Below are 12,394 nucleotides of genomic sequence, written 5' to 3'. Positions count from 1 at the left end.
GGGTTAATAAGCATATTGAAAACTCACTAAAAATAAATTCTAAAACTACTAAAACCCCAATTGATGATCCAACAATTTATGGTTGTAATTGATTGACAAAATAAAGACAACCATTTTAACAATCAAATTAAGCAGTACTTAAAATAAACGAAAGTATTCAATGTTAGCAAGAACCCTAGTCTGTAACTGCTGGGAATCCAGTTCAGCATAATAAGTCTTTTGAAAATCACCCTAAGTGTGTTTTTCACAAATATATTTCTAGTACTTGTGTTTGTGTGTTTTTTCAGAGTGCCGAGGATCAAACTCAGGATCTCATACAAACCAGGTAAGTGCTGTACCACTGAGCAACACTGCCAGTCCCAGATATGTTTTTGAAAACCACCAAAATATCCAATAAGAAGGACATTTTTAAGTAAATCATGATTTTTGTGCTGAAAATATTAAAAAACAAATTATGCTTTTAAGTTTTTAATGGAGAATGCTTATATAATATTACTCATGATATGAAATTGTGTACTTATCATATACAATATCTTTTGTGTATAACAATTGAAAGAAAACTAAAGTATGTTAAAATGTTAAAGTGATTATTCTAAAGGGTGGATAATAATCATTTGCTCCTATTTTTACATTTATATGTTTACCATATTTCCTACAGTGAGAAGTACTTTTAAATAAATTTCATTATTATTGTTTTAAGAACAAAGAGAATGTAGATTACTTGACCTCTATCCAGAGGTTATCTGGAGGGAACCTGGGGTTATTGTCAAATATTTATTTTTTTAAAAGTACACAAATAATGTTTAAACAAGTGATAAAATTGGTATTACTCTGGAGCAATTACTCAGTGGAAATTCAATGTTCTTACATAACTGATTCTTAACTTTATTCAAAAGATTGTATCATTCGTAAACTTGAACCTTGTTATGGTTTGGATGTGAGGTGTCCCCCAAAAGCTCATGTGTGAAATAATGCAAGAAGGTTTGAAGGAGAAATGATTAGACTATAGCTTTGTTTAATTGATTTTATTTTTTAAATACATGATAGCAGAATGCATTACAATTCTTATTACACATATAGAGCACAATTTTTCATATCTCTGTTTGTATATAAGTATCTTCACACAAATTCATGTCTTCATACATGTACTTTTAAAAAAAAATTTTTTTTAATATTTATTTTTTTAGTTCTCAGCAGACATAACATCTTTGTTTGTATGTGGTGCTGAGGATCGAACCCAGGCCGCACGCATGCCAGGCGAGCGTGCTACCGCTTGAGCCACATCCCCAGCCCCATACATGTACTGTGGATAATGATGTCCACCACATTCCACCATCATTGCTACCCCCTGCCCCCTCCCTTTCCCTCCCACCCCTCTGCCCTATCTAGAGTTCCTCTATTCCTCCCATGCTCCCTTGCCCTACCCCACTAAGAGTTAGACTCCTTATATCAGAGAAAACATTCAGCATTTGTTTTTTTGGGATTGGCTAACTTCACTTATTATTATCTTCTCCAGCTCCATCCATTTACCTGCAAATGCCATGATTTTATTCTCTTTTATTGTTGAGTAATATTCCATTGTGTATATATGCCACATTTTTAAAAATGATTGGGCTATATCTTTAACCTAATCAGTGAATTTTTTTTTAAAGAGAGTGGGAGAGAGAGAGAATTTTTTTTTAATATTTATTTTTCAGTTCTCGGAGGACACAACATCTTTGTTTGTATGTGGTGCTGAGGATCAAACCCGGGCCGCACGCATGCCACGCTAGCACGCTACCGCTTGAGCCACATCCCCAGCCCCCTAATCAGTGAATTGATCCCTGATAGGATTAACTGAGTGGTAGCTGGAGGAGGTGGGGTGTGGCTGGAGAGGTAGTTCACTGGGGTCCAGACTATGGGGTATATATTTTGTATCTGGAGGATGGAGATTCTCTCTGTTTCCTGATCATCCTGTGAGCTCCTTCCCTCTGCCACACTCTTTGGCCATGATGCTCTGCTTCATCTAGAGCCCTGAGAAATGGAGCCAGCCTTCTGTGGACTAAGGCCTCTGAAACCATGAGCCTTGAATAAACCTTTCCTCCTCTACAATTGTGCTGGTCAGGTCCTTTAGTCACAGCATCGAAATAGCTGACTAAAACAAACCCCATTCTCTAACAAGTCATATAATTCAAACTCAGTTTACTTAAATTCAATTTATCATTTTCAATTTTAGAAAGTGATTTTATTGTTTAATCTCTGCTCCAAACATGATATAGCATAAATGATATTGACAATAGCTTAGTTAAATGGCAAGTCATTTTTTAACATCTATTTATAAATAAAAACACTGATGAACTGAAAAATCCAGCAACTTCCTCAAGTTAAATGAAGTAGTTGATGGATAAAGTTTGAAGGTAATTGCTTCAAAATTTGACCATTAAAGACCTCACATTCCCAATTTTGAATCTTAATACAAAATTATAGTACTTAATAGTGCAGTATTTTCATAAAGAAATACATATAAATCAGTAGAATATAATTGAAAATCCAAAAGTATACCCACACATTTTTGATCAATTGGATTTCAACAAAAGTGCCAAGACAATTCAATGAGAGGAAGAATAATTTTTCCCCTAGATATCCACGTGCAAAAGAATAGAGCTGGACTCATTCTTTATACCATGCGCAGAAATGGGTCCCAAATGGATTTTGGACTGAAATGTAACAGCTACGACACCTTCAGAAGAAAACATAAGTAAATTTTTGTGATCTTGAGAGTAGTAGGCAAAGTTTTCTTAAATACGATCCCAAAAGCATAACTAAGTAAAGAAAAATGGACAAATTTGACTTTACCAAGTTTAACAACTTTTGTGCTTCAAAGGACACCATCAAGAAAGTGAAGAGTTGGAATGCAGGTGTGGCTCAGTGATAGAGTGCTCACCCAGCCTGTTCAAGGCCCTGGTTACAGTTCCCATGACAACAGCAGCAATAATAAAGGAAGAATAAGAAGAAAGACAAGGAAAAAAGAAAATAGCAGAATAGCAGAAAATGATTTACAGATCATATATCTGATAAAGAATTTTTGTCTAGCACATATATTGAACCATTACAATTCAATAACAAAAAGACTGTCAGGCATGATAGTGCACACCTGTATCTTAACTCTTTGGGAGGCTGGAGAAGGAGGAACACAAGTTTGAGGCCGGCTTGGGTAAAAGACTCTGTCTCAAAAAAAAAAAAAATATCAATAGAGCTGGGTATATAGTTCAGTAGTACAGCACCCCTGGGTTAAACTCCAGTACTGCAAAATAATAATAATAATAATAATAATACTTTTTAAAAAGATGTATAACCTACTTAAAAAGAAAAAAAGATCTGAATATAAAAATCTTCAAAGAAAGTACAAGAATGGTCAATAAGCACATGAGCAGATACTTAACATCATTAGCCATCAGGAAAATGCAAATCAAAACCATAATTGAATACTACTTCACAACCTACTAATATTGCTATAGTCAGGCAATAACAGGTGTTGGCAAGGATGGGAGAGAAACTGGAATCCTCCTACATTGTTGGTGTGAATAAAAAAATGTGGCAGCTTTGAAAAATAGTCTTGCATTTTATCAAAATGACAAAGTTACAATAAAACCCAGTAATTTTACAATGAAGAGGAAAAAGGTGTCCACACAAAAATTTGAACGTGAATGTTCATAGCAGCATTATTCATAATTGCCAAGAAATGGAAAATACCCAACAATGATGAATAAATAAAAAGTGGTATTCCATCAGGTGGAATGTTATTTGACAATAGAAAGGAAATACTGATTCATGTTACAACATGGATGAATCTTGAAAACTGGAAGGAAAGCTAGTCACAAAGACCAACAGTATGATTTAAATAATTCTGTTTATATGAAGCATTAAGAATAGGCAAATTTACAAAGACAGAAAGTAGATCAGTTGAGTAGGACCAGAGACAAAGGGAAAACATGAAGTGATAACCAATGACATGGGGTTTCTTTTGGGAGTGACAAAAAATGCTCTAAAATTGATTGTGATGATGGTTGCAGAATTCTGTGACTATGCTAAAAACCCTTGAATTGTTTTTAGTATACATACTTTAAACAGGTAAATTCTATGAAATGTGAATTCTGTCTGAATAAAACTATTTTTAAAATCTGACTATTGATTATGTCTATGCCACTTTCAATTAGGCAACAAAAATCTGTCCACAAAAACCTCATTGAGGTACTATCAAAGAACAAGGAATCCACTTTGGATCCCTCATTGAGAGTGGCTTTGGAGTGTGTTCTAAATTTACGGGAGTTTACAGGTGGTCAAGATAATCCTTCCAGGCAGGCCAGAACATTGGGATCTCAGAGACAGAGAGGTCCACCCACATTAAGATACAGGAAAATGAAACTGGGGAAGAGCCACCAGTCCTGGTTCTGGGGCTTATATGAGATGATTATGGCAGGGGGAGAAAAATAAAATTCTAAAAAGAAGAAAAGGAGGGAATCAAATGGTCTTGCATCTTTTAGGAAACCTCCAGATAGAAGTTAACACTGTGCCTTAGTAATCTTATGGCCCTTGTGATGGTGAACTCTATGTGTCAGTGTGGCTAGGGGAAGGCATGCCCAGGTTAAACATTTCTGGGGGTGTCTGTGAGGGTGTTTGTGGGTGAAACAGTACACTCAGTAGACTGCCCTTCCTGGTGTGGGTGGGCATCATCCAGTCCATTGAGGACCTGAATAGAACCCAAGGGAGAAGAAAGAAGAATTCACCCTGTTCTGCTTCCTCTCTGCCTGAGCAGGGATATCAGTTTTCTCCTGCTGTTGAACTGTGATTTACACCATTAGGCATAAATCTTGGCTCTCCAGCTTGCAGTGGGAAGACTGTGTGATTTCACAGCTGCAAAATTACATGAATCCATTCTTCATTATAAATCAATATACATTTTATATATGTATATATATATATATGTATTTATTTATTTATCTAGATCTATAGGTATTTATATCTATCCCTCCATATCCATCCTCTGAATCCATGAGTTCTGGAGTTATGAATTGAACTAACTACAGATTAAAAATATTTGGAAAAAAAATTGCATCTGCACTAAATATTTACAGACTTTTTTCTTGTCATTATTTCCTGAACAATACAACTATTTACATAGCATTTACATTGTATTCGGTATTATAAGTAATTTAGAGATGACTTAAAACATACAGGAGGATGTGCATAGGTCATATATTCACTTAAGATAGGAAATAGATAGTTATTGTCAGGTTGTGGGAAAGGAGGAAATGGTATGTTTATTATTTAATGGTATGTTATTATTTAATGAGCACCAAATTTCAGTTTGGGAAAACATAAATTATGGAGATGTTTAGTGGTGATGGTTGCATAACATTATGACTGTACTTAATCCACTGAACTGTACACTTCAAATAATTGAAATGGTAAACTTCATAATATGTATATTTTATCCTAATTTTAAAAATACTTAAACAAGACCTTAAAAAATAGAAAAATAATAATAAAAATAAACAAAAAGAGAAAAAAGTAGAAGACCCTGTGTTTCAGTGTGCAGTCTTGGACCTAGTCCTACTTAGTCTGGAATTTGAGCTTCTCCATTCTCTCTGTAATTCTGTGCAACTTCCTTTCTTTGTTCCTTAAAACCTTTGTTTGTAAAATAGGGAAGATAATGCTTACCTCATAGAGTTTTATTCAATCATTTATCAAATGCTTACTGATCATAAATAAAATATGTGGCAAATTAATATGTGCCTCAAATATGATCTGTTGAAAATACAACATATAGTATTTAAAAAGCTTAACCTAAATCTAACCATTAAGAACTATCTGGCGGCCTGGGGTGTGGCTCAGTAGTAGAGCCTGGCACATGCAAGGCGCTGGGTTTGATCCTCAGCACCCACATAAAAATAAATAAATAAAATAAAGGTATTGTGTCCAACTACAACTAAAATATATACAAAAGAACCATCTGGGGGTGGGAGAAATCTATCCTAAATTGAGGGGCATTGTATAAAATAAATGAACTGGGCTGTACAATTTCAAAATGTCACTGTGAAAAAAGGCAAAGAAAAATGAAACTGTTTCAGGCTTAAAGGAGATGAAGTATGTTTGAGGGTGGGAGAAGCACACAAATGTGGCCAGATCTTAACAATTGATAAAATTTCTGTCAAGAAATGTGAAGGGTCTGAGATTTGCGAGCTTACAAGTCAGAAGTTTGGCCTGCTACAGTTTTTTGGGGTGCTGGCAGAAGACAAGAAATTCTAGGGTCAGAGGTTTATTCATCATAGTATCACAGGCAGCAAGAGTACCTGATTCTGCCAGTTGCTCCAGCCCCTCAAGTCCCATCAGGGTTAAGGATGAGGGCCCAATTGAACAAGTGAATACCGCACATCCAGTGTTGTTAGGTCACAGCTGAGAAACTATGAGCTTAGGAAACCTCAGTCTTTTTAACAGGCTGCCGGCAAACCTGTGCAACCTTTGCATCAGAGACAGACATTATATTTATCATACCAAACAATAAACAAACCTACCCCTCACTCCATAAAGAGATGTTATCTTCCAAAGCTGTTCCCTATACAAATAGCCTTTTGAAAAGATAGTCCAGAAGAGGCTGGAAAGGACTATCAGGGCCTCTACTCCAAAGAAGTACAGAAATCAAGAGGCCCATGAAAAATGGTCTCCCAACAGTAAATCCAGGTGGATTATATGAGAGTTCATTGTACCTTTCCTTGTGTGCATGTGTGGTACTCGGGACTGAACCCAGAGGCCCTCTACCACTGAGATATATCTCCGACCTCTTTTTTATTTATTTATTGTTTTATTTTTTGAGACAGTGTCACTAAGTTCCCACATCTGACCTCAAACTTGTGATCCTCTTGCCTCAGTCTCCTGAGTCACCATAATCATCATGATATTCTTAGAACGTAAGTTTTTTAAATAGTTAAAACATATATTTATGGAGCACTTATTAGGTGACTGTACCTATTATGTGACAGAGAATGGGAGTCCCTGTGAGGATTATATGAAATAGTGTAGGAAGGAAACCCTTGTTTCTTCCCTATGTCAGTGGAAACATTGCAAGTTAGGGATTGTTCACCTCAGACATTAGGCAATGACAATTTTCCAAGGTAAATTAGAATGATTTTAGAATGATCCTTCAATGATCTAAAGAAACAGTGTGAGATCTGAAAATCCATTCAATAGGCAAAGTATCTTCTTAATGTTCAAGGATCTGACAAATCACTAGACAGCAATACTGGGTTTTAATGAAACAATAAAGTTTCCAGCACAAGGGTCACCCTAGCCTATGCACAGAGCATCAGCTAACTTCCCATTTATTTACAGTCTGAGAAGCTCTTTAAGTCTTTAGAGCCAATATTGATTTGAGTTTGGAAATTGATCTATTATTGAAAACTTTGAAACTTTTTAGTTAAATATGGAAGACGGCCCATAGTTACAGGATTTGTCCTGTATCAATCAGAATCCCACCAGGAAAAATAGAAAACCACTCTAATAATTTAACATAAGGATTTTAACCCAGGGAATTGTATTTAATGGAAAGGCTGAGACCTCAAGGAGAGACAAGAACAGCAATAAGTAATAAGCATTCCTAAGAAGAGACAGAATGACCAAATACCAGCGGCCAAGAGCATCCAGGGGAAGCTAGTTACCCTAGACTGAGTGGGTGGAGCTGAAGCCCAGAAGAAACAGGATCTCTGGGAGAGGAAAAAAAAAGAGTGTAGGGTACACCCCAACCTCTCCTTCCCACTCCCATATCCCATTGGTTGAAACAAACTGACATGAAAGCCTTACATCATCCCTTTTCTATTCCCTCCCAGATTTATTCTCTGGATAAATTAAGCTTGAGAGGTCTGGAATGAAAACACTAGGTATAGGAGGGATGGAATAAATTCAAGACTGAAGACAGAGTGATTGAATGATAGTCTTTATTTGTAGTTGGGAAGCTTCCAGTCCCTTTCCCTTTTCCTGTTCCCCCATAACATTAGCAGCCAGATACATGTTCTCCCAGAGAAGAAACTAAAAAGCAGAGGAATGACTTCATTGGAGGGTCACCACCCAACAAAGAGGCCCTTACGGAGGGACCAAGGGAAAATACCCTGTTCTTTCTCCATCCTACCTAGATATTGGCTGGATTCAAGAAGAAACCACAGGGCAAGGGAACTAGGTGACAAAGCTCCTAAAGGTCAGCCTCCGGGGGACAGAAATCAGGGTAGAGAAGAGGAGAGATGCTCTGGACAGGCGAAATGAAAATATCCAGTACACCAGTCAAATCAGTCAACCCCAAGTATAAAGGAGAAGCATTTCAGAAATACAAACACTCACCTCACACGCACCAAGAGCTTCAGCAAAATGAGATAACGTGATAATGAATACATTGGAGCTAACCAAGGTGATCAAACCAAGAAAGCAAGTGACAGCTGTGCCTCATGCCCAGAGGGCAAACTATTCACATTTTAGAAAGAGGATGGAAAGTGGAGAAGGATGGCTCCAAGGGGAAAACAATGAACTGACAGATTATCTCATGTGTGGAAGCACTTAAAAGATTGCTGGGCATTTGACCAATCTGTTTAAATATTTTGGGAAAAATAGCAATGAGTACATAGAAAATTTGGGAAATGAGGAAAGATAATCAATAAGCCAAGTATAGCAAAAATTGGAGAGGGATTAACCTTGAAGAAACTTTGGAAAGCCATCTAAAAGATTTAAAAAAAAAAAAAAGTCACCCAGGAAAGAACCACCATTTGGATACTTGCCTCACTTTTGGAACTTATGCTAGTCAGTGTTAAGCAGACATGCAATCCAAAAAAATAATGCTCTACATATCAGCAACACAAGGATGCCTACCCAATTTTTAACCTGTGTCTTTCCTCCTCTCTCCCAAAGAGAGCATGGCAGTGCAAAACAGGGCATGAGGGCATGTGTTCCCTCACCTCCCCACCCTAAGCCAAAAGTCTGGCCCATGCTGATACGGAAAATAATTTTAAAAGAAATATGAGGTCAAATTTTTAAAATGAACAGAATTAAATCGTAATAACAGGAAAGGCACTTCAAACACAAAGCAGCTGGAATATTATGGAAATATTACATCACCAAGGAAGCTTTCTAACCAGAAGGAAAAAAAAAGACATTTGACAGGGGACAGAAATAGCAGTTTTTGAAAAATAATTGTTGTTACATTATTCTATTTGAGAGTCATCAATCAGAACAGCTATAGAAATTGGAAAAATACTCGATGGAGAAAAATGTTATACAGACAATTGAAACAGACGATATAATGGTGAATGTATTGCTACCTTGGGATGGATAAGGAGGAGAAGGCCCCTGTGTGAGGCAGCCTTAAGCTCAATTCAGAATAAAGAGCCAGCCACAGGAATATTTGGGTGGAAAAAGGGAGAGGGTGGGCAATCTTCCCAGGAAGAAGCAAGAACAAAATAAACCTAGCATACCTTAGATGTTGTGGTCTAGGATGAGAATAGGACAAAATGAGATGAGAGGTATGCAGGAACCAGATCTGAGAGCTGACCCCGATTGCAGAGAGAGCAAGCTGTACTTAATCAAGATGCTGGTCTGAAGAAGCAAGTGACTATAATGAAGAGGCAGCTTCTAGAAGAGCTGGGAGGGGCAGTTGTAGTCATGAGCCAGAGGAGTCATGAACCAAGTCAAGTAACCTGCAGCCAAAATTCCTAGTGGGGGAATCAGCAAGGAACCCAAAGAAAGCACTTCCTGGGGGGAAAAAGTTAGTATTTGATGTTGGCCACACTCAAGGCACCAACTATAGATAATATCTTCATCAGGCTGATAAATCTTTTTGGTTCCCTCATCCAAACACAGGAGGACTAGAGACAACTAGTAATAAGGAAGTTAAGGCAGAATATTGAGGGACAAGCCACGTCTCATTCCCCAACATGGATTTTCCAACACGATGTGTACTTGTAGGCAGTGGAGGGCTGAGAGCTTTAAATAAAGTATAATACTTAAGCATTGACTTGAAAACAGACTGTAATTTTTACGATCTGGTAAAAATTAGCATAATTCCATAATACTTAAAAGTAATCAGAAAAGCTATGGGGTGGGCAAGTGGATTGCTTGAGAGACAAGGAAAGATATAATCAAAATGTTACAATGGATTTCTCTGGGTTGTAGAATCTTTCTCCCTCTTATTTATTTGTATTTTATAAGTTTTCTCTAATGATATATTGTTTAATAAAACTTTTTTTTAAAGGATACTGTATCTATTTCAACAAACAACAGACTTCCCAGTTTAAAGGACATTTGAGATGACTTTTGAAGGTTGTTGATGTTGGCAAGCAGCAGAAGCACAGAGAGGAAGTGTTTCTGTTGGTGAAAGATGAAGAGGCCCAGGGAAATGTTTGGAGGTTAGACTGGAGCTAGTGTAAATTTTGGGAATAATGAAAGATGAAACCAGAACTAGCACTGAGGCTAGGCACTTTTGTATGCAAGAAAATAGGTATACCTTGTTAACTTAAGTAATGGAGGGTTTCTGGTAAGGATGGACATGCAGAGGAATCCAGAAAAAGTTGACCAACCAAGGCTCAGGACATTAAAGAGCATCCCTGTGTCAAAGGGGGCTCTGGGAAACTTGGGGCTCTACATTTAACATTCATACCTGCTTCATTCTATACCGTCCTGGCTTTCCACCATACGACCAGCACACTGGTTTCATCAAAGAGGTTCTTGGCATAAAAGTTAACTAGTGAGATCGAAATAAACACACAGACTCAGTTACCTTTTTCTATGACCAGGTCCCAGACGGCTCCCCCTCTGGCTCCCAACTCGAACTACCCAGTAGGGCAGCAAGGATTACTCAGGGCTAGCAGGAGAGAGAGAGAGAGAGCACGCCAGGGAGTAGCCTTTTATTGGGGAACAAGAAATTCAGGGGAGAATTCCATCCAATGAAGATTGAGGGGGCCGCACTCCAAGGTCAGGGTCAGTGATTGGCCCCAGGGTCAGTGGTCAAGTCACACCCCCACACGGGCAGGCTCTTGCACCAGGAGAGGGTCGGGAAAGCTCCGACACAGTTTAGCCAGAGCGCCTCAGACCCAAACCGGGAGTTGCCCAGTCACGTGTGAGAATGGCTCCCCACACTAGCTAGCATCTTTCTTCCCTCTGCTCTGCAGGTTGCTTATGGCCTCTTTTCCAACTAATGGCCTTTTTAAAAGTTCAGCTGTCAATTAACTGCCTCAATTAAGAAAATTGGCCCAGCTCATGGTTTGCTACCAGTTGGGCAACATCATGGAGGCTGGCTGTCCTTGGGTTCAATCAGCTAGATGGGAAGCAACAGAGTCCTGTATGATTAAAGGTAGGAGGGGGCTGAGAACAGGAAGGTACAACCAGGGAGAGTAGGTCAGGCATTTCTATGTAACAAATGGCATACTCGGGCTTGGTTGTTGATAAGGTCTGAATGTGTTCCCTAAAATTCTTGTGTTGGAAAATCAATCCCCAATGCAAATGTGTTGCAAAGCTCTTGTGAATGAACTCATGATAGCAATTAAAAGGGTTTTCAAGACTGGATTTACCCCTTTCTGCCTTTGTGTCAAATGAGGCTACAGCAAGAAAACCCTCACCAGAAGAAAGCACTTTGATCTTGGATTTCTCAGCCTCTAAATCTGTAAAAAAAATTTACACCCTTAATAAATGACTGTGCCAGGTATTGTTATAGTAGCACAAAATGGACTAAGACAGACATACAATACAGGTAAGAAATAGGCCAAAATATGAAGAGCTTTAAATTCCAGAGTAAGAAAACCCATACTTAGCTTTTTGGGTAATTGTGACTGTAACAGTTCCTGTCATCCATCTCTCTCTCTCTCTCTCTCTCTCTCTCTCTCTCTCTCTCTCACACACACACACACACACACACACACGTGGGGGCTGGGGAGGGATGCAAACTAGACCCTGCCTTTTCTTCCCTATCACTGAAAGAGGGTAATCTCAGAACCTCAGCAGGAAACTTTCATGAAGACTAGGGGCAGATCTCAAGAAGTGAAGAATGAGAGAACTTTCTGTTTGAAAACTCCCTGATGCTCACCAAAAAGGTCTTTAATCTGACATGGTTAAAAATGTACTGTATAAGAATATAATATCCACTCAGGGTGTTCCTCATGCAAATGAGTTGGCCCATATTGTGAGGTTAAATGCTTACAAATGCTTTTCACTGCCAAAGAGTGAAAAGGACAAAAAAAATGTATAGTTTTTAGTGAAGCTGAAATAAATTTAGGAGCTGGCTGTTTCAGTAGTAAAATGGCCAAATTTGAGAAATAAGGAAGATATAAAGATTTCCGGATTCTGACAATTCTCCAGAACGCATAAACTACTCCTTTCTACTACA

Source organism: Marmota flaviventris, chromosome 2 (assembly GCF_047511675.1).
Source record: "Marmota flaviventris isolate mMarFla1 chromosome 2, mMarFla1.hap1, whole genome shotgun sequence".
Taxonomy (NCBI): Eukaryota; Metazoa; Chordata; class Mammalia; order Rodentia; family Sciuridae; genus Marmota; species Marmota flaviventris.
Note: the sequence above shows the minus strand (reverse complement) of the source record.